The following is a 25731-nucleotide window of genomic DNA, read 5'->3' on the forward strand; positions in this document are numbered from 1 at the left end:
AATTATTAGTTACAAACGTCTCCTGTTCGAGAAGTAAAAATCCAGAAAGCTGGTCTGCTCATCAGATATAAACGTTATGGAGTGGACACCTTTTGCAATTAGCAAAGCTCTGCTGAATGCCTGTGAGTTTGCGCACCTGACAGACATTAGTTATAGAAGTTTGACCACCCATGTGGTCTGCTTATCACCACAGTGAGCAGTCGCAGCAGCTCTGATAGTGACACTCAGCTCATGGAGGTATTTAAAGTTCATTAAAGGTCCCATATTTTACACTTTAATATTGTTTTATTTTTAGTGTTGATTGCCATTCGGAGATATATTTGTGGTTTTAAGAACCAAAAACCATCTCAATGTAGTTTTACATCTCCTTTTCTCTTTGGATCTGAGTGATCAAGTAAAAACATAGCACATTTCAGGTAAACACTCAGAAAAACCAAATCCTGCAAGGCTGGATGGTGGGTCCAGGTGGGCAGGGCTTGGGGCATTGCTGAGGGCGGTGACTGCTTTGTTGTGACATCACAAAGTTACAGAAGTCCTGACAGCTCGTTTTAAGTTTCAGTTTCAGAGTCATGTAGATTTCTCTGTGGACTGGGTGCTTTATATATATATTTATGCTTTATGATAAAAAAAAAAGGCATGGGAATCTCAGTTTATACAATATGGGACCTTTAAAACCCTTAGTTACCACCTGCAGCAATTAGCATCAAGAGTGCACTCCTTCTCTGAGTCATAACTCTGTCTAATCTGAACACACACACATCATACACACACTTTTAGATTTAGTGTGACTTAGACTGTCTGAGGACATCTTGGGTGTACAGTGCAAGTAGATGTCTATATATCCACTTACAAATCATAGAAAAAACAAAAACAAAACAAAAAAAAGAATGCTAACCCTTTTATCAGCTGAACTTGCCTGAGAATCATCAGGTTTTTAAGTGTTCCTCAGTATCACAGTGAGGTTTGTCTGCACATCCATGGGCACACTGCAAACAGGAACTGCTAAATGCTAAATCTGCATCGATTTTGTCAGGGGACCGGTTACAGTGTCAGACCCCCTGCTTTAAGGTAAGATTGTAACGTTAATATGCCAGGCTTACAGCTCAGTTTATACACATGCAAACACACACATACACACACACTGTCTTAGCAAAGTCAACTGTAACTATAGTGCCAGTGCAGTCCCCTTGCTGATTGTCCTCAGAGGCAACAGTTTAAAGGAGATTCACCAGTGAGCACTGATTTAATCTGCCGCCGCCAGAATCAACCTGTCAGAGCTGTGAGTGTTTAATAGAGAAAGAGAGAAGAGAGAGGAAAAACAGAAATGACCTGATAGTCTTTCACTCTGCATTTTAATTTCCCCCTCTATGATTTCAGCTGGGAAGTCTTCATCATTTGTGTGTGAATGATGGCTCATTGGGATTTATCATTCAATGGTTACCACAGTGTTTTTTTTTTGTTTGTTTTTTTTTAACCTCTTCAAAATAAATGTCTTTTTTTCAAGTATTTGCTGAAACATTTTTCTAATGTTCTGGGCGGTAAAGCATGGACAGTCTCACTAATCGCCTTCTAACAGCCAGCAGGGAAACGCTTCACATGCTGCAGGAAAACAGATTCACAGATCTGGTGTAATTATTAAAGTTAATGACAGATGAAACAGCAGTGCGGATGACACTGTTTAACTCTCACCACAGGTCGGTTTATTTTCTTAGGAACTCAGTGAACAACATCATTCTTAAGGAAAATTAAAACTCTGGGAATTTCATGGCAATCTAGCCAGTATTTGTCAACGTGGACCGACAGCTTTAATCATACAAGGTCAGTTAATGCATCATAGTCAGCTGTACTGGCGTAGCCCCATTGAAATAATGTGGCTCTGGAAGAGCTTTGTCAAGTCTGAGAAAATGGACAGTTAATAGATTTAGTTAAGACTGACCATGCACAGTATTATTACCCAGTTAGTTGGTCAGTCCTCTACTTAGGTCCAGACTGAAGTGTGGTTCAACAGGTCAACATTTTGATGTGTCTGGTACTTTGCTTTGTGACCAAATACCAACTGTACCACCAGATGATAACAGCTAGACTCTGCTCAGATGTGGAAGTATATGGGCCAGACTTGGGCCAAGGATCCAGACTGACTGTAATGTGATGCATTTACACCATTTCAGCATCTGACTCAAATATGTGTGAATACGTGTGAGGTGGTTTGAACAATCGGAACTCAGTCTGTCCTGGGTGCATTTACCCTGAACTTTTAAGAGATCTGACTCTGTCTCCAGAGCATGAAGTGGAGTATTATCCTGGTTATTTAACTTGTAAATACTTATTGTATTTACACATCCCAAAATCACCCATCTGTGTCTTAATCAACAACAGTATTTATGGTAAAACACTTATATCTACATGAAGTCTGAATGTGACTCTTCCTCCTCCTTTTTATCTCATGTTTTCTCCACCTTTCTTCTATCCTGTCTCTATCCTGTCTTCCTTCCCTCCTCATATTTCCTCCTCCTCCTCTTCTCCCTCCCCATAATCCCTCCTGATCTCCTCTCATCCTATATTTACCCCTTCTCCCCTCTCTTTACATCTGCCTCTTTTACTCCCCCACCCCACCCCACGCCGCCCCCCACGTCGGGTCATTTTTCATGCGTGTCATCTGCAGGATGTCACACCTGAGCAGTGTCTCTCTCTCTCTGCCGAAGATCTATGAGCCCTGGATTTCATATTTTCAGCTTATTTACCTCATCGTTTGTTTTCATTTTTTCTACAGATGCGGGTCATTTGACAGTTTGGAGTTGTTTTCAAATCTCCGCCGCACAAACACTCATACATTATAGCTTTGTGCCCACCCTGCCATAGGAGAGGGGAGGAAATATGTTTCCGCCACATGCTGATTTACAGCGAGCTGCTGGTGGAGGCTGATAGATATTTGTTTCCACACGGCCGCCGGGAGTCAGATGGCGACTGTTGCTATGTCTTCATATCCTCGACACCGCCTGATGAGCTCTCTCATCCTCGTATGGAAAATTTCTGCACAGATATGGTTCATATAAACAGAGGAAAACAAGGCGTTTGGCTCGGCTGCAACATGAATCATGATAGAAAAGGGAAAAGGAGGTTTCAGGACAAAGTTGGTCGTCGTTAAACAATGTTAAAGCCGGCACCAGAACAGGTGTACTGTCTTCCATGCAGACAGAAAGACTAATGCTTTTTAACCAAAACTCCGGATGCTCTTTCATCGAGGGTAAACCCAACAACAAAAACAGTACAAGTACTCAGCTCGACAAGAAGATTATAAATGTCAAAAATTTAACAGGTCTTCCAAATTAAACAACAAAACACATTGTAATCACCCCCAACAACCACCTTCACCCCAGTAAGTGTTATATGATCCGACACCCCTGTTGTCAGGCAACATCATTTGTTAGTGCTATCCAAAAAGCTGTATTACAAAAATAAAAGCCTTTTCTCTCTCAAAGCCTTTCTAGGGTTAAAGTTTGGTTAGATTTAAGTACAAAAACAGGTACAACAATGAACATGTGGTTATGGCTTGGGAATGATGATAAAGTCTGATGTTTAGGCTCTTTGGTAAAATTATGCTGTTATTAGCTCCAAGCCCATTGGTTCTTGCTGAAGTCATAAACAGGTCAGAGTTTAAAAGGCTGTGTCTTTTTACTGGCAAAAATGCAAGAGTAGCAGTGTAAAGAACAGATTTAACTGTGCTTGTCTGCTTTAAAATAAACTGCAAACACTGGCATGCCTGCCTGCTGCATTCAAGTCACGTATGAGGGAAGGTAATGATTGGAAAGATTCCCATGTTTACTTACGAGATTCCAGCCGCATAATCAATAATCACTTATAAAACTAAAAGACTCAAACATCATCTACATTTCTTCAAAGAGTGTCATACTTCCCAGCAAGAAAACCGTTAACACTATTAGTGTCTACTACACAGGAGTGTATGTTGATGAAGGTGTAAGTCTATGACATTGACTGAGAGTTGTTTTACTGCAGAGGCAGACATGTAAAGGTTAAAAATATCGTGCTTGATCGATAAAGCACAATATCACTTAAATTTCAGCGTTTAATTACCCTTAACAATAGACTTTTTATAATTGAGTTGGACATGTTGGCGCTTTCATAATAGTAACTACATTATTAAGGTTACATTAGAAAAAGCTCAGCTCAGGACCGGAACATTTGCTGGTAGAACCCAGGAGAGAGGGACTGAGTTGTTGTTGTATTAAATCTGCTGGTTCAGTCCATCCAGTCTTTTGTTTGGTCTGAAACTGCTGACAGTTATCATCCAGCAGTGATTCAAGCTGTCTGTCCCTTTACATCATTCAGCATTTGGAAGAGCCTAGCGCAGTTCTTTCTATATTAATGTAACTCTACTCAAAGAAGGCTGAGATTTGGAGGATTGGACAGTAAATAATCTTCCATGTTATCAATGTGTTTTCAGAACCAAGTCTAACTTTTAATAGACAAATTGCAAACTCTTTTATTCTTTTAGTAAATTTTATCTGATGTTTGACGATTTTTTTTTTGAATTTCCTCATCATGTGATGGGTTGTCTCGTGAATTTCAGATGCTGAGTAGTGACATGGTCGTTACATGAGGTCCCAACATAATACAGCTTCTGAACAAATAGGCCCTTAATTTATTTTTGATAGCAGAGCAATGAAAAGTGTAGTGACTTATGGGTGTTAGAAAATAAGCTGCCCTGATCTTTATGCTCCATTTCCTGTAATCCTTTTTCTTGCCACACACACACACACACACACACACACACACACACACACACACACACACACACACACACACACAACTTAGCTGCACCAGTGTGGTCTGGGTTTCTTTACGAGGTGGACTAAAAGAAGTCCACTGGTTTGTAAAGTCTCTCCTCCTGGAAGTCGGCAGTAAAAGGTTAACAAGCCGCCTGTGATAAATGGAAGCAGTAAGAAGATGATGAGGTTCAGTGTGGTATTCTCTCTGCTAAGAGCTTCAAACATCAGCATTTACTGCCAGAGGTTAGCAGCACTGTCAGCTAAAAACTGTGGTCAAACTACGTATGAGGTCAGAGGACGATAAAAAACACAGACTCTCAGCATCCAGAACTTGTCCGTCTGAATGGATGAGGTGGTGCTTTCTGCTGTGACAGGACTGGCTCCTGTATGTAAATGTTACAGCATGACTGAAATCTGCTGTGTGTGGACTAAATTCAGGAATAATCCAACAGTTTGTTAAAAAAAACACGGTCATTTGCATTGTTTCTTGGAGGAGATGGAAAAATCACTAAGAAAATACAAAATAAGGTAAATAAGGGAAATATAAAATGAAATCCAACTCAGCTGGTTTATGCTTCAACAAATAACAGAAGACCAGACTGCTGGGATTCCCTTCATCCTCATATCAGTCTACTGACATCAATAAGATCTCCAAAGCTTCAGACGTGATCAGAAGTGGCTCTGTTTAATATCCGACAATTAAGAGGAAGTTCATTTAACTCTGCACAATTTTAAAATTTGTCTCAGTGGCGGAGAGAAACAAAGAGCCGTCCACTGAGGTTTCATATCAGCGACCATCTGGACAGGAGTTTGGCTGCAAAATAGTGATTCCCTGCAGACACTTCATATGAAACTTTAATTAATGGGGAGAGTGTGCGATCACGGTGCGCTGAATCAGTGGCCTCAGTGGCTGAACGGGCTGTCTGACAACAACAACCTTCCTGCTCAGAGAAACCTGACAGTGGCGGCGGCGGGTTTGGAGAAGAGGAGGAACTAATTAAATTCAGGTCTCGGCTCGTTGTTTTCTCTCAGCGTGCCCAGAGCGGTAGCTGGGAGGAGAAGGGACAGGGAGGCGGGGCAGAGAATGAAACGCCATCGTTGTTGGTTTGGTCTGTGGTGCCTTCAGGGGTGAAACAAAACAGAAAGACGTCATTAGATTTCGCAGCTGTACGCCTCTGCTATCCAGTTCAGTGTCAGTTTACATACAGGTTTGTCCAGGCTGAACACAAATGGTCTATAGCCTACAACCACCACCATCCAAGGTGGGCACTCAAGATTAGTGCCACAAGTTCAATATCCAACCAAATGTGAAATATGGTTCCAACCTCTCCCTCTGTTCCTCAGTTCAAGTGTTGAGTAATGGCCAGAAGTGTTTTTGTGCCAGCGTGTTGGCGACAGCACAGCACTTGGGGGCATTATGTTTTCTGTCCGTCCTATTCCCATGAACGTAATATCTCACTAACGCCTTGACGTAATTTCTTCAAATGTGGCACAAACATTCATTAGGACTCGGACATTAACTGATTAGAATTTGGTGGTCGCTGTGACCTTTCAAAACACTTTTTTGGCCATACCTTACTAATTCATACACTTATTATGACACAGTTGAACTCAAATGTCTGTAAGGATAAAATGTAGTGATGACATGGTCAAAGATCAACTTCACTGTGACATCGTGGTCCGTGAATACACTTCTGGCCATGATTCAATGCTGTAACCCAGGAAGACAGGATTGTGACCATGTTTCCTGCAACTTGGCCTGATGGTGGAGGCAAACAACCTCAAGGCAGTTTTGCAGAATATTATGACATCACAGTAAAGTTGAACTTTGACCTGCTGGATGTAAAAATCATCATAATCATCATCATGTCGTCATTTTATCCCATGAGACATTTGTGTTAAATTGTGCCATAATTGGTGTATGAGTTCTTGAGTTATGGCCAAAATGGTGTTTTGTGCAGTCACAGTGACCTTTGACCACCGAATTTTAATCAGTTGATCCTTGAGGCCAGGTGTTTTTGGTCTAGATTTTGCACCTCAAGGTGTTACTGAGATATTGCATTCATGAGAACAGGACGGCCAGAAGGACAACCATAACACAACAAACGCGATGGCGAAAGACAGAGACAAAAAGAAGATTATTTCATACTGTTTCAGGACCAGCGGGAACCATAACTGAAGGTTTCAATTGAACTTAAGTGAGCTGTTCTGCCAGTGAGGGTTTTTTTTCCCTCTCTGCTACTCTAATACTCCGCTGAGCATTTTTTTACTCTATTCATCTGTGTGCAGCGACCAGGAGAAGCACACTGATCACAACACAGTCAAGGTCTGCTGCCTCTGTCACCAAGTGGAAAGCTTTAAATCTGCCTTTTTTGCAGCTGCAAATCCTTTACATCAGACTGGCTGCTGTTCACAGTGAGGGGAGACTGATGCTCCGTGTTCCATCGGTTCATGTTTTATCTTTGAGAATAATCTGGATAGAAGCTCATTTGCTGCATTAATATTATATAAAAAACAAGAAGCTATGACATCATATTTACAAATTGCAAAATAATAATAATAATGATAATAATGATAATTGAGTGTGGAGCTTCTCTTTAAAGTTCTCACACCATTCGTCTTCTTAATTCACTTTCCTGGCTCCCTATCCCGCCACACATGTGAACAGTAACAAAGTCATTTTTATCAATCAATTTCTTAAATTAGCCTTTCATTATGTTCTGGCCGCTGTCCAATGGTACTAAAAAAATTGGTCCAAGACCAATCTATCTATTATGTTTTATGCTTTCTAAGTAACAGTGTTTTCAGTTTCAACTTTTGTTTGTCATGTTATTTCATCCAATAAAAAAATAAATTAAAAAAAAAAAACTCTTCCAGTGCAAACCCCTTGTTGCCAGATCCAGTTGCATTGTTTATCATTGGAATACAGTGATGTGCATCCTTCTGTCTTGTTTCAAATACTCTCAGTTGTAGAAAATCCCCAAAACAAGACGAACTGCACCAAAAACAAGTGAAATTATGTGAAACAATTGGCTGTTTTTATGTCTTTCAAGATGGATGATACACGGGTGACACGTTGTTTCAATGCAGTGTCTGAGCTGGGAGCCCGAAGCAACAAAGACAAACAACATGTGTGAATGTGATCCAGGAAGTTCGACGGCATCCGTTACCTTTGTCAAACATGAAACCGCGGGAAAAATTCAATAAGGTTAATTGCAGTAATGTGTGTTGTGGGGGCTGTAATTAACTTGGCTGTGATTTCCCCCGCTGCTTTGATAAACTTGTGAACATGAAACGGTTGCATTCTGAGAAGCCTCGAGGTCGACTCCGATCAGCTGATACAGAGACGACGGTGACGTGTCCTTTGATCTCACAGTAGCAGCAAGAAGAGGAAGCGCAACACACAGATTATCTCACATGCAAATCAGACAGCCGCCTCCGAGCTCAGTCGAACACTTTCACACTGTTACATCATGAGTTCTGCTGGAGAGAGGCCTGCTCTGCTTCTCTTATTTATGCCCCCCACATGTAAATGCTGTATGGAGACAAAGGCTTCTGTGTACCTTGCAAAACATTAATATCTACCTTCACAACTCTGTTAATCTGTTAATCTTAATGACTGATTCATCACTTGCACAAAAAAGCAACTTCATGTTAACCGTAATTCCTATTTTACCCAACAAAAAAAATTTATAATCTTAAGGATTGTCTATTACATTGCAAAAATACATCTACATTTTAACAAGCTGTTTCACCCTCTAATGCAAGAATTATACTTCTGCAAAGACACATGTAAATATTTCCTTAGATCTACAGATCATTGAGGAGCCAACATGCATGAACCAATGACGGGCATATAAAATACATAAAACTCAAACTTAGAAAACTTTGTGCAGGACGAGGTCATCACTGATTTGTAGGAAGATCCCAAGTGCACATTTTATGGAGTCTCGCTGCAGGAATGAGTCCTAAAACCTAGAAATTAATTGCTTTTTACTACTTCCAGTTCCCACGTCCCAAAGTCTGTGGGTTTTTTGAATGGGTTTTTGGTTAGAAGACTGAATTAAGGTCTGTGGTTAACAGAAGCTCAAGAGATTTCCACATTTCCTTCTACAATGAACAAACATCAGTAAATGCCCCAGTTGTGATTTTTTTAAGCTTTTGCATCTGTTAAAAAAGGCCAGCTGCTAACAAGTGTCTAAATGAGACTACAGGGGTTGTGGGGGAGGTTCGAACACAAAAACCAATCAAGCCACCAGTCCACCTTTATAGCCTTGTTGTGTTTACATTCGCCTTCTTACAAACTGTTACTAACTCCGTAAGAGGAAAGGCTTTCGTAAAAGAGGCCAGAGCTAAATCAAACTGCAAGTTGAAGTTTAGTGGTGGTGACGTTGAAGTCATGTGACTGGGGTTGGTTTATAGCCTGAAATTAGCTTTTTAATTCCGCTGATTGTAAAGTCATCATAAAGTGGTGTTCATTAGTGAAAATTATCCTGCTGAACAAAATGTGTAAATATCATAATTTTTTATTTGTCACAGAGTTTATTTTCTGCAGTAATCCAAAAGCTAATGAAAAAATTCCATTGGCTTCCAGGTTAGCCTACAAAAATATGACATCCTGGGAGCACTCTATTACTTCGTCTGATACACTGACAAAAATAAGAAAAAATACATTTCCAGTTTAAGTAAGTTTCTACCTTAACTAATTAATTGAGTGTTTTTTATTTATTTATTTTTTGATAGGAGTTCAGTGGCCTTTGTTTTGTCCAGATGTTCTAAGATACTTACATTTATTAAAGCTGTAAAGACGTGAAACATGGCAATGACAGGCACTGGTTGATTTTGAGATTTTTGGGTATTTTGCCTCCATACCACACTTTCTTTCAGATAGTGGAAAAAAAAAAACTTTTAAAATAAACATTTATTTCTACACTTGATGTACTCTGACAATTCCTGATTTAGCTCACTGTGGGACCTTTATAATCTAAAAATTCTGAAAGAAGTGCATCTGAAAGCTTTTCTAAAACTGTCACTTGCAAGAAGATGCAACTGAAAACAAACTAATGAATCAAACGATGAGATGTCTTCATGAAGTGCACGGTGTTTAGATAGCGGGGGACACAGACGTGGCTGACAGTTCACCTAGCGAGTCTGAATCAGTGGGTTAATTAGTCCTGATTAAAATCATTGATCCCCAGAATCATGGGTTGTGGCGCAGTTCGCTTCTATAGAGCAAAAGGGATGGGTACCACAAAAGTGTGTCTATATGCATGTCTTCAAGACGTAACCAGGAGCAACTGTTAGCACATCAGTTAGGGTTGCGGCGTGCAGCTCTTAAATGCAGATTCCTGCGCTTCATCTTAAAACTTATCCCGATGCAAAGAGAAGTTTGGAAACAGGGTGGAGATCGAGAAAACTTGAAACTGAAAGGAACCCAGAAACACGTCTCTTTCTCTCTCTCTGTAACTTTTGTATTATCCTGGATAATATCAGAAACTAATAAAAGCAGACAAGGTTGTGTTACTGTTTCCCTGCAGTGTAGGATGTTAGGCTATGTTAGTGCAGACTCCGCCGTAGCCTCCAATGTGTTGTATAATATGGATGAAATAATGACCCATGGATTAATAATCATTTCATTTAGCATTATATGTATAACATTAGAATAGTTTGTCTTACAAACACACACACACACATAAAAGCAGCAGGGAGAATACAGTATATTCAGCTTTATAAGTATTCAGGAGTCATGTAGCCTGCCACTAGGGGCTGCAACAATATCATTAATTGTGCTAGATTCATTACTGTCAGCGTCTGACTCCCTGCCAGAGTAATCCTCTGTGACCTGCTCCCTTCTCCTTTCCAAGACTCATACTTATTGTGTGTGAAGTTTCTGCCGCTGAAGTAAAAAGAAATGTTTACTGCAGAGGGAGGAGATGCAGATGCAGTCATAAACATAACTTCTCTTCATGGAATCAGCTTGTGCATTTACCTCCTTATGGGACTGGTGAAAGACTGTGGAATCCTATTCTCATATCATCCTACCTGTGTCCTGAAGGAAAATGCTAAGCAAGAGAAAAATAATAAGAGAGCAGGAGTTTGACAGCTGAGAGAGAGGGAGAGTGACAAAAACTTTGCAGGATCAAGTGAGGCAATGGAGCAGAAGTTGGCAAAGAGGGGGGCGTGCCAGCCATGTGGATCTCCACCAGGTGTGGTACACTGAGATGCTATCGGATGGGGATGGTGCAGGATTTAGGCAGGTGGTTGCACTGAGCGTGGGTTTGGGCGAGCTGCAAAATGGAGGGAAATTCTCCATTACCAGGGCACACTAGTGCACACCTGCAATATGGGCAGGTCTCCTCCACTGCGTGCTCACTGATAACAACGACTTGCACACCAGTGTAACCCCACCTGGTGCTGCTACCAGTCCCCCAACGACCCATAGGAGTGTCTCCTGAAATAGCACTCCTACAGCGGCAGACGCATCGGAATTGGGTTGTCATGGTTACAATAATAAACATGTGTTGTATACCAACAGTGGCGTATTTACCTTTCGTCACCATGGTGACTATAATAACAGTCACGGCTTGGTTAGGTTTAGGATAATATGGTGATTTGGGTTAAAATAAATACTTCCTCGACATTAGCTGATCTTTGTTGTCATGGTTACAATGATAACAACAAACGGTCACGGATAATAAAAACAACACAAACTGCTACTTTCACGTGGGAATCGAACATTGTGTTCTCAGGGCACGGTTGTTACTGTCAATGCAATGAAGGAAACTAATGCGCTGTGTTGTCACAGCCTCAGAGCAAAACGGGAACAAGAGTCCTAAAATTCAGAAAAGACATCAGCAGGAACTGGATGAGGGGTCTACATATGGAGCAGGCACTCACAACAAGGCTGTGAACAGGCATGGATGTGCTGAGTAGAAAGTATTAAAGCTAACGATAGCTAGTTAGCACATTTCCAGCTGTTAGTTCAAGCACAGATAGATCAGACCTGCCTGCCTAAAGCGCATTGATATCAGTGTGAAACAAAAAAGAACAACATATTTCTTACTGTGTTTGGCCACGTGCCTGATGTCTGCCACAAAGTAACTCATCACACCGACTGACTCACACCGAGCGTGTTTGTTGTGTCCACCCAACCAGTCAGAGGGAGGGTAGAGGGCATCGCCCGGGAGCACCAGTCTCCCAAACCAGAAAAAAAAAAAAAAAAGGAATTTATTTATCAAAAAATAATAATTAAAAAAAAAACAAAAACCAAAACATATAACATACATTAAACACCAGGTGCTCAGGACCCCTTGATGTCAGTCTATGCACATGCCAGGCATCTTGCCTTAAACAGTCATTTTGCAAATTAGTAAAATAATTGTTCTGTGAAAACACTGAGCATATAACATTTCCAGTGTAGTTTTATCAGTTTCATGTCAGAGACTGTCCTGATAGATAAAAGTCTTGTCTTTTCACATTTTGCCCCCTTTTATTTTATTAAATAAATTGAGACGCTGTTGCATCAGACTCTGAGAGCTCGTGCTCATGAAAATGAAAAAGTGGAGGTGAAACAGGAAGCTGGAAAAACACTGAAAAGTTAAATTCCTGAACTCAAACTGTTATAATAGTGGTTTCCTCTTGCTGCCATAAAAATAAATGTGTTAATTCAGTCAAGGTAGCCAAAACACAAACATTACCACAATGCTTGAAACAGGATTAGAGGAATACCTGCATATAAACACAGCAGACTGAAGAGTCTGACAGCAGATATGATTATTCTGCTGGAGTTGTTTCTGAATTCTGCAGGAGAAAGAGGATTTATGAAGCATAAACTAGGCTCTGTGAGGACGAGCAGAAGTGCTGATGGCAGGTTATTGATCTGATTCATTTTTGAGGACGACACAAACAGAGCTGCTGGGATATGATGCATCTACTCTGATGGGGCAGAGCACTCGGCAGGGTTGCCAGATCCAGCTCCAAAATGGTCCAGGCAGCCCAAAAGCTGTTTAAAACCTGTTTCAAATATGCTTAAAGGGGCTTTCTGGTTGGTTTAGTCTTGTTAAGCTCAAAGACAGGAAGCATGGGGAAATTGATAGCTCCATCCAGGGTTCACGCGTCATCCCTGCAGAACTTTCTACTAGATGGTTGTGGGCTAAACATCTTGGCTCAACAGAAAAAGAACCGAATGCTGCATAAGTTTTTAGATGACAAGTTGAAAGCTGAAGAAATGATTCTAGAAGATAGCACTGACCACTGACTTCGCATTCACAAGGCCAAAAATTTATTTTGTGAGGCCACCACAACCTTGACCTTTGACCACCACAATCGAATCAGTTTGTCCTTGAGTCCAAGTGAACATTTTTGCCAAACATGAAGAAGTTCCATCGAGGCGTTACAGTGTTATTGTGTCCAGGAGAATGGGATGGACAGATGAACGGATGGACAACCTGAAAACAATATGGCTCCGGCCCTGACTGTCGCCAGCACGATGGCATAGAAAGCACAGGTAGGAAAAACACAAAAACTCTGAAAATCCAAACTGAGGTAATATATATACCCAATATACTATAAAACTCGGGAACATGAGGGAACTGAACAGGAACAAACAGCAAAACGGACAAACTGACAAAGACAGAGGGGAAAACAGAGGCTTAAATACACAAGGGAAGCAAAGGGAACTGGACACGGTTAAACACATTAGGATGGGGCAGAAAACAACAGTGGACAGACGAGGAAAGTTCCCTCAAAATAAACAGGAAAAAAAACTAAAGTCCAAACGCGTCTAAAAACAGTTAAAGAAGGGGCAGACCATGGCAACGTAAGAGTTTTTATTGAGTAGCAGCACCTGGTGGAACAGAGGCCTGGACGTCATGACTTCTACTCTCTGCTCTGATCACACGAGTTAGGTAAATAAACCATGCCTGCTGTCTGTCTGGTGTTGAATAGTGATAGATGATCTGGAGGCAGTGTGTGTCTCACTGCGGTGCTGCTGCTGTTGCTGTTGTCATTATTTTGGGGTTTGGTCATGCAGCTCATTGGCTTTCCCCTCGCCCTCCTGCGGGATCACTAACCTGATGTGATCGGGCTAAGCGAGGCCGCTTGCCACCCTGAATTCATTGCTAAAACACAGCGCAGCCTGCATGGAAATGCTGTGGTTTAGCATACGGGGCCGCAGTGATAGGATCAAACACGGCCGGCGCTGAAATGAATATAACGCTTCAAAGAGCTGCGGCTTATCGCTCTCTTCTTATCTGCGGTTTATTTTACCTGCAGATTTACATGAGCGATGGCTCTAGCTCCTATCAGAGACAGATGTATGTGTAATGCACAGGAAGCACACATCATTTCCCATATTTCTTTGATTCCAGCAGAGGGTCAGATCTGAACATAGAGGAGAGATTCGACCTTTGACTGAGATACAAGCGGGAGGTTTGGGTGCTCAAAGTGAAACGATAACAAGACTAAGGTGTGTGATTTACCTGTTTGTCATGCTGCAACTGTAGCTGCATTGTTCACATACTTCCCTGTGTACTTTGTGTGCATATTTTCCTCGAGAACTTCTAATTTGTACAAGGTAAACATCACCAAAGTATCAAGCATCCTGCCTCATGCTGTATATGTTCAACCTAAGAAAACACATGCAAATAGACAACACGCAAAAATTTCAGGAAGCATAATCAATTTGACAACTGTGCTGCAAATACTCACGTCACAGCCAAATAAACAAACACACTGCAAATACAACACAACTACATATAAATAAAATCACTGCAACACAACCAAATATAAATAAAATCACTGCAAGTAGCACAGATGACGAAGGAAACGTTTCAACGGGACTAAAAAGTGACGCATTTGTTCAATGCTTTGTGACTTCTGAAGTTAAAAGCCCTGAAAAAAAAAATATATATATATATAAATATACACACACATATATTATAATATATTCATGCAATATTCGTGCCTCCCAGCCAGAGTCATTGCTTTTTTGTGTCCTCTGGAAACACATCAGTTGTGTTGTATGTATATTTACAGTGCCTGTGTTGTCAGATTGATGAAGATGTTTTCTGAATTTGCTTCAGAAAACATCTTCATCTGTGAGTTGTCTGTTTGCATGTGTTTTCTTTTCAGGGCCGCCGCAGCCATGTTTGGTATTACACCTTCAGGCAGCATTATGTGATGCACACAGGGCCAAAGAACATTTTCCCTCTAACAATAATGAGAAAAGGAGTGGCTGTAAAAAGGGGAAATGCATTTTTCAGAGCATCATAAACCCCCTAAAATGACTCTTTTTAATATCCGAAATTGATCCATTCAGTCTTTAACCGTGACACATCCATGATTGAGATAAATTCGCCTCCAGCCACAAATTCACCAACTTTGTTCACTTGACGCAGAGTTCAACTTGTGTTGTTGTTAGATGTGTAGCCACATTAGGTTCTGCAGTTCATGCTTCCAGTCCTGCCCACATTTCCTTAACCAATTGCTTTCCACCACAACATGCAAATTAGCTGCCACAAAAATATAAAAGCAAACAGGCGACTACTTTAACAGTTAATTTAACTCCTTTGGCCTCAGTAAGAGGGAATCACAGATTCTTTCTGTATAAAAAATCCGCTAAAAATGAAATAAATATCAAAGAAAGCAACACAAAGAGTAAACTCCTTCAGTCCAATAGGTGAGATTTGTCACTTCTGTTACAGATCTTTTTTTGACCAGATTTGTTTTTTTGTCAGGTAATAAAAACAGCTAAATATTAAATTATATATATATATATATATATTATCATCAAATATATGCTTTCTTTTCATGTGTTAACTCACACAGCATTTTAATCATGTTTCAGATAAGAAGATAATTCGTTTGGGTTACCAGATTTTCAGCTGGTCCAGTTTTTGATGATTAGTAACGCTCCTATGGCTGACCTTGCTGGAGCGGGACCTAGTGCTAATTGACTGTTAAGATCTAAGTTGTTAGATTTGGTTGGTGGTTATGTATAACACTTTGGAGGATTTCATTCAGTCTCCCTCTGATGAGCTGCTGGAGCTGTGTACCAAGGAGCAGCTGATTAAGATTGCTCAGCATCACTCTGTTGAAGTTGAACCCAAACCTATAAAGGAAAACCTTTGAATCTCAAGGGCAAGAATGTGGTGTACTGATGGACAGGGGAGGTAAAAGCGGTGTTAATACTTCTATGGCTTGCCTGACATTTGAACAGAAAGAAAGAATTGTTGCTTCTGAAGTTGGAACATGAAAGGGAGTTGGGAAAAAAAACAAAAAAACAAATAAAACTAGAAGTGCTGTCTCACGTTTGCATGCTTCTGCCACTTTACACAAATGGTTATGTCTATTATGATTCTGGATAAACAGGGATGTAACCTGAAACTAATGGAGACATGCAACTGTGAGGTGGTAATTCTAGTTTAAACATTAGAAGTAATTTCATGAGCAAAATAAGCAGTGATGTCATGACTGTGTATTTCCACGTTGGAACTGCAGTGAAAGAACATATTCAGTCAGGGATTCACACGTCATAGAACAACCACTAACACTGTGTCAGCCACTGCCAGTTACAAGCTAACAAACAACACAAACAAGATGCTAACTACGTCTCTCCCGTGTTTCCTCATCTAACCATCTTGATACTCTCTGCTCTTTCACCTGTCAACCTGCATGCATGTCATATTTTTCTCTTTTTATGTGGGAAAACCATGTTAAACAAATATTAATCATAGCAGAGTACTTTTAAACATGTCTAATATTTTTCACACCCTGCTGACAGATAATTACAAATTGAATTTTTAAACCTGCTCCTCCAGTAGTTAGAATTTCAACTTAAAGGTGACCACCCTGTTAATAAGTGTTATTAGCTGTTTTTGATGAACACTTTTTTCCTACCAGCTTGTGTTGATCCAAAAGGTGTAAATGTTTTGTAGACGCAGAAGTTAAAAAGCTAAAAAGTTGGAAAAATGAAAGTGGAAGAGAGCGATAGTAAAAGAGAGTACTTTTTTTAAAAATAAATTCTCAGATAAATGACTATCCAAACAAATGCTCAAACTTAAAAATCACATTTCTCCTTTCTGGACTAAACCTTTACACCGTGGCATTTTTTTTTCCTTCTGGTGGATACATGCAGCGACTCTCAGCCAAATAGCTGCAGTGGCTGTTGGTCAGGTGCACCGTGATGGACAGAGAAGTCTTAAACGAAGGCAGAGAGGTGGTGATGGAGGAGCAGAGTGCAGCCAAGTCCACAGAGCAAGACAGAATGATGATTGCTGTGTGAGAAAACCATAAAAGAAAAGAATGGACATACACAAGTCCCAGCCAGCAGAAATCCATCCATTTGCGAGGTGATGAAAATGTCATCCTGAGAGCTCGATGAGTGGGTGGATAGCAGGAGGACACGCCGCTGAAATATTTGACTCCAGTCATCAAACTTTAGTCGAGCAGAAGTGCCTCTACAAGTGCAGGGTGGAGCAGAAAACTCTTTAATAGAAATTATTACAGGGTACCTTTCACCCTTTTATTTCTGTTTCTATTTTTCCCCTTTAAAATTCCTATTACGTAGCTTCAAAGTTAGTTAAAGAACCTGGTCTTTATGCAGAATGTATAATCTGTAAATCATGTAATTATTAATAGTCAGCTGTAAGCCTGGCTGTTGAAAATCTGGTTATTACAATACATTATTAACAACATAGTTTTAGGTTCTGTTTCTGCCTGAAGGTAGTAAGATTGTAAAAAGTATTGTAAAAAGCTTTATGTTATTCTTAAGAATAACATAAGAAAGTAATATTATAACTTTAGTAGTAACTGTACTAAGTATTATAATTAGTGATAATTAAAAAATAATAAAATGTATGTATGCTTTAAGATGTGCTTTAGATTTATGGCTCAGTAAAGGTAAAGGGATTTTACATGAGAAATATTGGGAACTATTATTTAATTAAGTGTGTTGTGGGATAAGTGATAAACTACATTACTTGTAAAACTTTGCAGTTTAAGATGATTTTATGTTTTGAAAGGAGTTCATTTCAGTTCGGAGCAATAAGTTAAATAATTAGTGAAGATGTTTTGCAGGGAACATATGGAGTGAGGATTTGTACAGCTCTTTCCACAGAAACAGAGACAGCCTTGATCTTATTCTTTCACTGTGACTGCGAGGCGGCGTACAGAATAAAAAGTGAGGCAGAATCATTCTCCTCTCAGGCTCCAGGGATTCACACTCTAAATGACTGAAGTGCTGAGATTGTGTTCTGCTGACGTCAGGACGTGTGTTGTGATCAATTGATTAACGCGTGCCTGAAACATTGATGTTTTTGCTCCGGTAGCCAGACGCTTGGTTGGTCGAAACAGAATGCTAGGAGAGAAGCTCCTGCAGGTGAAGTAAACTCTCCGCTGGCTTTCTGGCCGATCTCAGACGTCACGTCAGAGGCTTTCAGCAGAAGCAGGCAGGAGAGGAAAATGCTGCCTCGGGCAACAGCGTGTTCGACAACGAAGAGATGAAGGATCTGCAGATGAGAGGGCTTTGAGTGTTCCTTTGGAAAAGAAACACAGAGAAAACAGGAGCAGAGGTGGAGGAAAGTATTTAAATCACTTACTGGAGTCAAAGCAGCAGTGAAATCATGAAAAAAAAAACTCCAGTTAAACACCTTCTGAATATGAAACTGTTCAACAAAAAGAAACCTTTTCAGATTTAGAGGTAAAAATGTTTTTTTTGTCTTTGTCTTGATGGTGGCACTGACGGAAAGATCATATGTTCATTAAAATCCAGTGGATTCATCAGTAAATTGTAAGGCTTCACTACAACTCTGGCGGAGAGGCCTAGAGGTATGTGTCTCTAAAAGTCAAGGCTGGTTTACCAAGTGGCCGACTGCCCTCTGAGCCAAGAGCCCCAGGGGCCCCAAAAGTCCAGGGCTCAGTTGATATTGACAAGATTCGGTCATTCTATTCATTCCAATTTTCTTAAGGAGCTTGTGCCACTAATTACAGCAAAATGAAACTTGTGGCCTAACACATGACAAAGCTAAACATTAAGCTCATCTCCACCACTAGTGCAGCCCTGAGTAGGGCGGTCGCAACTACTGCAAACTCTAGAGTCATTTCTTATTCAATATTTCTGGACATTTGTTCAGTTAATTTGTTTACAAAATGAGATTACAAATCATATATACTAGTTTTAATGACCAATTATGATATAAGAGATAAGATAGCCTTTTATTAGTCCCACAATGGGGAAATTTGCAATGATATGGAAGAAACTAAATAAATATTTAAAATGTATGTCAATGAAAATGAAATTAGTCAACCCAAATCTTCTACCTGGCACCAGACCAAAGTAGGGAGGTCAAATTCAGTGTGAATTTTATCATTATTAGTAGTAGTATTAGTATTAGAAAAAATAACAGGAAATAATGTTCGGAAAGTTTTAAAGTGTGGTTCTAAGAAAAGCATCAGCATATTTGTTCATGTACTGAGCTGTGGACAGTGTGTTGCCTCTGACTCCAGTGGTACACAGCTGCTGCTACGAACAGTCGTGGATAATAGAAACAACAGAAACTGCTACTTTCACACGGGAATCGAACACCGCTCTCCTGTGTCATATTCCTGTGTTTTGTTGACTCATCCATCCACCCCAACCTCCTCCTGACTCGTTCTATATACAACGTCACTGCACTTTTCCCTTTGCTCCTGTCATAATTACTACAACCACCTAGCAACAAAACATAACTATGGGTCATAATAACCTGCTGCACAGACGACCTATGGGCTCATCTCATACATGACAAGTCTCTGCTCAGTTGGTAAAACAGGACTAAGGCCTTAATGATATGTGCTCTACCAGGTGAGCCACTGAGGCGCAAGAAGTGGGTAAAACTTTAAATCAGAGCTGTTGCAGCAGAGGTGAGAGCTAGAGCACACATTCCTGTTGTTCCATTTGTTATTTATATGAATTATTACTTTATTGTTGATGTTTTTAAAGGTTGGATTTTTATATAATGTTGTTAAAGGTTTTTCTACACGCATGGAAGGAATAACTCAATGCTCCCATTCGGCACAGGCCCTGGAGTCTAACAGATCAGGGGGGCCCTGGGGCAGAGCCTCTATAATAAATAAATGTTATATTTCTTGTCCAAAAGTCATAGAGCTTCTTTAAAAAACACGAAATGACCACAAAGAGAAGAGATGCAAATTACTGAAAATAGACACAAAAAGATGACAAGCAACGAGACTGTTCAGAGCCGTTTTGTCTCTTCCAATCTGATGAAAAACGAGTGACTGGTCCTTTTAGGGACAGTTTCAGGGTAAAATCTGGGATGAAATTGGCGTGGAAAACTTTGTCTCAGTCAGAGCGTGGATCTGTTTTAATGGAGTCACTTGGTGTCAGTTTGTGGATTGACACCATGGCAGTCCAACGGCGTCAGGTCTATTTCATTTGGTCTTGAGTGGCCCCGGCGCCGCAGCACCACCTTCGAGCCCACACAGAACTGAGCTGAAATTAATCACGGGTCCAGCGGGCGGGTACAGTACGGCCGCTCCATGCATATTTCATTCATCCCCTCCACACCATGACTCGATCAATCCTTCATGAATAAAAAAACAGTCCCATTTAAACCGAGCGCTCATTTGCATCTGTCCAACTTCCCCTCCATTCGCCATCTGTAACCCTCCACCGCCGCCGCAGCACACGACCCCGCAGCCCAATCCTTCTGATCCTCCACCAGCTCAGAACGAGGCTCAACGCAACCAGACAGCCTTGGAAATCAATAAACAGCTTCCATCCACATCCTGTGATCAGGTCCTTATCCAAGTCAAGAGCTATTATATTACGTATTAGCATTAATTTAGCATCAGCACTTAATAAGCAGCCTCTTTCTTGAGCAGACATACCCAAAATAATATGTTTACTGTTCTTGAATCTGTTTGATTACAGTCATCTTCTCTATCCTCTGAAAGGTAACAATTTTATTTAGCATCAGAAAATCAGGATTAGTCCAAGTGATACTGAACAGAGGCACAAAGAGAATAAAAATTAGTGTTTTTTTTTTTTTTAACTGCTCTATTTCCTACTTAAACAAACCACAGTGACGCTGGGACCTTAAATGGTTTTCACAGGACAAAATATGAGGCTCTGTGCTTTCAAAATTGGACAATTCATCAAGGTTGAGCGTGGACTTAACCTGCTGCCTTTACAAGAAAAGTAACAAATCCTCCCTCTGACTGATGCTGATTGAAGAGTTTTCAAAATATCCAGCAGGATGCTTACAAAAAAAAAAAAACAACCCACATTTAAAAAAAGAAATGAGCCATTTAGCACTCACAACCAGGGAACTTAAAAACATCAAAGCAATTACAAAGGAAAACGACTGAGCGGTATTCTTTGCCATTTCATTGCTGTTTGTTGCTGTTTTTCTTTTTTCTCATTTTCTATGATTGAAATCTTTGTCGAGGTTTTAACACGTTGCACAAATGCTTTATTAATTTAGACCTGTTACTTCTTACCTTTGTTATTAACATATTATTTTTCTATTTTTAGGATTTTTTTTCCATCCTTTCCCTACTTTATCCCTTCTATCTATTCTCACCACCTTTCCTTTTCTGTTCTCTTATTCTCTTCACTTCCCTGCCGGTTATCCTTGTCGCTGTCTTTCTTCCATCCCTTTTTCTTCCTTCTGTTTTCTTGACTTTTCCCCCTTCCCTCCACGTGTCCCTTTTGCTTGATTTCATCCTATTTATTTCTTTGTTCATTCCTTGCCCATTTCTTTCTACTTTTCCTTGTTCCCCTTTTCCTGTCTTTCCTCCTTCCTTTCTTCCATCCACATCATTCTTTCTTCCATTTTTCCTCCTCCCTAACTTCTCTAATCCCTCCCATAATCACCGTTCTTCTTCCTTCCCTCCGTCACTCCCTCCTCCCTCCTCCTGGTGAATTTGTATTGCCGTCATGAATCTCTGACATGACACAGTACCTTTCGTTTGCGCTGCTGCTGCCTGAATCACTTTGGTGAATTTGGTTTTGATGACTTTAATATCGGCTCTGACCTGCATCCTGTTTGAAACCTGCAGGTAGTCGTGCAGGTTTCCCACCATAAATTATCCGTCCTGCTGCTGGGAAATAATAAACATCAGACCGACAGCGAGAGAGGATTACTAATGGGCTGCAGCTGAAGATTTGTGGCTTGGGCAATCTGTCAAAAAAAATATAATAATAATAATAATAATAGTAATAACGGTGCCTCAGTCAGATGAGAAAACACAGCTCTGTGTGCATTTGTGCGTGTGTTCCTGACGTGACTGACACCCAATAAATAACCTATTTCAATTTTTGAAGCAGTCATAATGATAAACTCCACAACAGGCTTCCATGCTTACCTGTGTTGATGCATCATGTGCCTCTCGCATGACAAAGTGGCTGTTTAATCACAAATCTGTCGCCATCCTCCAGCAGCCAGGTTCCTGATGGCAGCAGGCGGGCGGAGGGCTGGGTTTCCCTCCAGGATCCACACTGCAACAAATATGCATCTTAAACAGGCCTCCGCTGTCACGATGTGACCATATATATCACGATTGAGGAGTCCAACTTACAGAGGACAAATCTGCATTTTGTTTGTCTTTGCTCTGATCACTGGTGAAGATATAGGCCTGAAGTAATTACAGATTACAGATTACAGATCCAGTAATTACAAAATCAATACTGATTTTAAGTTTTAATTTTTGTGCACTTTAGGAAATAAAATAACTTTCACATGACACTTTTAGTGTGATGTACATTACACTTTTAGTTTCTGATATGAGTCAAAGTCCAAAAACATTGGATCCTATATTTCCCATTGCTGAGTCATAACTCCAATCCGAACACTGAGACATGATACATGTTAGGTTCAGCATGACTCACACTTTCTGAGGATATCACTACCTCTGATGTCCGTTGTGACTAAACAACCGTAAAGCTGCGCAGAATACACAAAAAAAAAATGTTCCTTAAATCCAGAACTTGCCTGAGTATCATGTTTTGAGCTTTTCTTCAGTGTCACAGTCTGTGTAGTCATCTTTGTACATCCAAGGCTACACTGCACACAGAAACTGCTAATGGCTAATTCAGCATACTTTTAATGGTGTCACTTTTACAAGATGTACACAAACATAGACTGAAAAAAACAAAAAACAGACTCAAGTTGTAGCCCACAGCTAACTCATTGACTCCATGGCAACTCCACGGGGCCGGAATCAACTGATAGAATAAAGTGACTGTACATATCAGTTACTATTTAGCTTCATGCTATTCTTACAAAGCTGGATTTAAGCTGTGGTTAGCTTAGCTTAGCATGAAGACTGGATGCAGATGAAAAACAGCTCTTTCCAAAGTTCAAAGTTAAAACCGAGCTGTTTTCAGGCTTTACACTAAGCTAAGCTAAGCTAAGCTAAGCTAACAATGCACTGATTCCAGCTCTGTAGTTCACACAGACGTGAGAATGATATCCACCTGCACATCTCACTCTCAGAAAGAAAGCTAATCAGTGGATTTCCCCACTTAAGCGCCGAGAGCAGAGAAGAAACTGAAAATGAAGAACATCCCTAGATTTTCAAACAGTGTGATATCGGCGTCATTACTATTGAAGGAGTTCAATCCCCACAGTGAGGACAGCTCAAGTGTCCAGAAAGACTGATTTCACAAAGCAGGAAATCAATCATCTGAAGCTGCAGCAGACGCTCTGACAGAGTCAGAGTTTGTGATTTTCTATTTATACATCGATCACCAGTCCACTCGGCATCTGCACCATGCTAGAGCTGATTACTGGAGCCTTCACATGCGCCACCATTATCCGAAAATGGTGTTTACCACCAGAGTCCAGCTGAACAAACATGTTGTTAACAACTTCAAAACTAGACGTTTCCTGTTTGATCTCAGTTCACAAGGTGAGAAGGACAAACCTGATTTAATAGGAAACTCCTTCTATGGATCACTACGGGGCATGTGTGGCTCAGGAGGTCAAGGGTCAGCCACTAAAACAATGGATGTTTAAATCAGATTCTTCATGTATGTCACGATTAATTCACTAAATGTGTTCACGTGTTGCTCTTATCGATACACCAACTGTTCCACCTCAGCCAAGTGTAAAAAGTTTTGGGGGATTTTCAGCATTTCAAACACACCCTTAAGTTTATCTCTCCAGCCAAGAGGAACGGCTGCTAAATTGTAAACTATGCATTTTACAGATGACCACTGTGTGTTTATGTTTGTTAAATAAGTATTTACTTGGTTTCATTTTGTATTTTCTGTCAATAGCCAAAACCAGCCATGTCCAACTGTGAAAGCAGATACATGTCACTGCAAAACAGTTCAGTGCTCTGTTAATACTCTGTAACCGTTTCCTATGTGGCATGTAGTTCCACACTTTTCCTTGTGTTTAAAAACAGCAGCTGAGGAGTGACTATGAAGGGATGAATGGAGGATGGAAAAACAGAGAGGTCTGTACTGTGATAGATGAAGTGTAGAGAGAGAAAAAAAAGGGTAAAGGCGGCCTGACTCTTCTCCCAGCTCTGTCTGATGCTGTTTTGATGTCAGGGAGGAGCATCGTCCTCCGGTGGCCCCGCTGACCCATCTGATGCCACTCTAATTGGATTTCTGTAATTAGCTGACTGAGGTGTCTCCGTCCCTCTTGTCCTCAGCAGACAGAGAAGAAGAAGATCTGGCGGGTCGAGCGATTCCTGGGGCTCAGCGCAGGGACCTCCTGATTGGGCCCTTAGCTTTCCTCGCTGACCTTGCAGAGAAGCGGGGAGTGAGTTAGCCGTTTAGTTTCGCTTGAAAAGGCGAAGAGGGATTTTGAGAAGAGTGAGTGTTGTTTCTAGGTAACAGAGCAGCTGTGAGCCGCGATGCTGTCAGACGTTCAGACAGCTTGTTGTTTGTTTTCTTGAATGCTGCTTCTCTTCCTCCGAGGGGGTTTCTGCCGGCAGAATAAAACGAGCGCGCTCTAATTTAAGACTTATTTGATTTAACTGCAAATTAAATGTGCTTATTCCACTGTTGCGCTCTGCATTAGCACCAGTGTTTAGCTTGACTTCTTCCTGAAAAGCAATCATTTCTCCCAAACTGGATCTCTGTAACCACATTTGCTCTGATTAGAGTCATAAAACGCTGGCTCGTTGCAGCAGATTGCCCTTTCCATGAAACCTGAGCTGACGGAAACGCAGAAGAGGAAATACAGGAGAAAAGCTCTGAGCTTGGAGTCAAACTGGTGGGTGTTATTCTGCTGTGGATCAGAGTTTCTGCTGCTGAACTCGGAGAGAACAAATTCAGAATGAGATATCAAACTGCTGACCTTGGCGTTCTCATTTCTGCAGGGAAGCTGCAGAGGAACACCGAGACTCCAGCAGAGCTGATTTCTGTTTTTAGAGAGGTGCTGCACAAATTCACTCCACTTACCTTAATGTGAAGGAGGCGCCTTTGTGTGCCAGGGACCATTTTAATCTGCTGTTAGCCTTTAGATGTGTTGATGAGGCTCACCTGTGCAGGTGTGTGTGACCTGGCTGTGAACCCAGTGGGCGGGGCCATAGTCAGTGGTGGTTGTGAAATTAGATATTTCCATATGTAAAAGTATCGATGCCACAGTGTAAAATTACACAATGTGATTTAATGTTTTCATGCAAAAGTGTCATTTTAAAAAGCTGATTTTAGTGTCGTTTTTTTGTTTTAGTTTTGATATTTTACATTTGGTATATAGTAACAATATTTTAGTTTAGTTTAGTGAGGATGTGGTCTGCTTGATCTAGAAAATTTCCAAAACCTCATGTGCAGCAGGGGTCTAAAGAAACTGGATTACAGGATTGTGTATTTAAAAAGCAGCATCCAATGAGTGATTATAAATGTGGTGGAATGTGTCACATCAGCTCTGCGTTCGCAGTGAAGCTGCAGCTCACTTCACCTTCTCACTCGTCCTCACTCCCTTTT

General features: G+C 40.7%; 1 long non-coding RNA gene across 2 annotated transcripts; it reads right to left on the reverse strand.

Annotated features, from left to right (window-relative positions):
- Positions 1-8670: 8670 nt before the first annotated feature.
- Positions 8671-25406, reverse strand: LOC139606196 (uncharacterized). Of its 2 annotated transcripts, none has more exons than XR_011684570.1 (3): positions 25207-25323; positions 22155-22287; positions 8671-11074 (listed from the first exon to the last, which is right to left on the reverse strand). It is a non-coding gene; the product is annotated as an uncharacterized lncRNA (long non-coding RNA). The 2 variants fall into 2 exon arrangements; XR_011684569.1 differs by lacking the exon at positions 8671-11074 and adding an exon at positions 11088-21970 and having other exon boundaries at positions 25207-25406.
- Between the last annotated feature and the right edge of the window lie 325 nt (positions 25407-25731).

The sequence above is a fragment of the Trachinotus anak genome, unplaced genomic scaffold, assembly GCF_046630095.1.
Source record: "Trachinotus anak isolate AG129_WGS33_773 ecotype Australia unplaced genomic scaffold, CSIRO_AGI_Tana_v1 ptg000021l, whole genome shotgun sequence".
Lineage (NCBI taxonomy): Eukaryota > Metazoa > Chordata > Actinopteri > Carangiformes > Carangidae > Trachinotus > Trachinotus anak.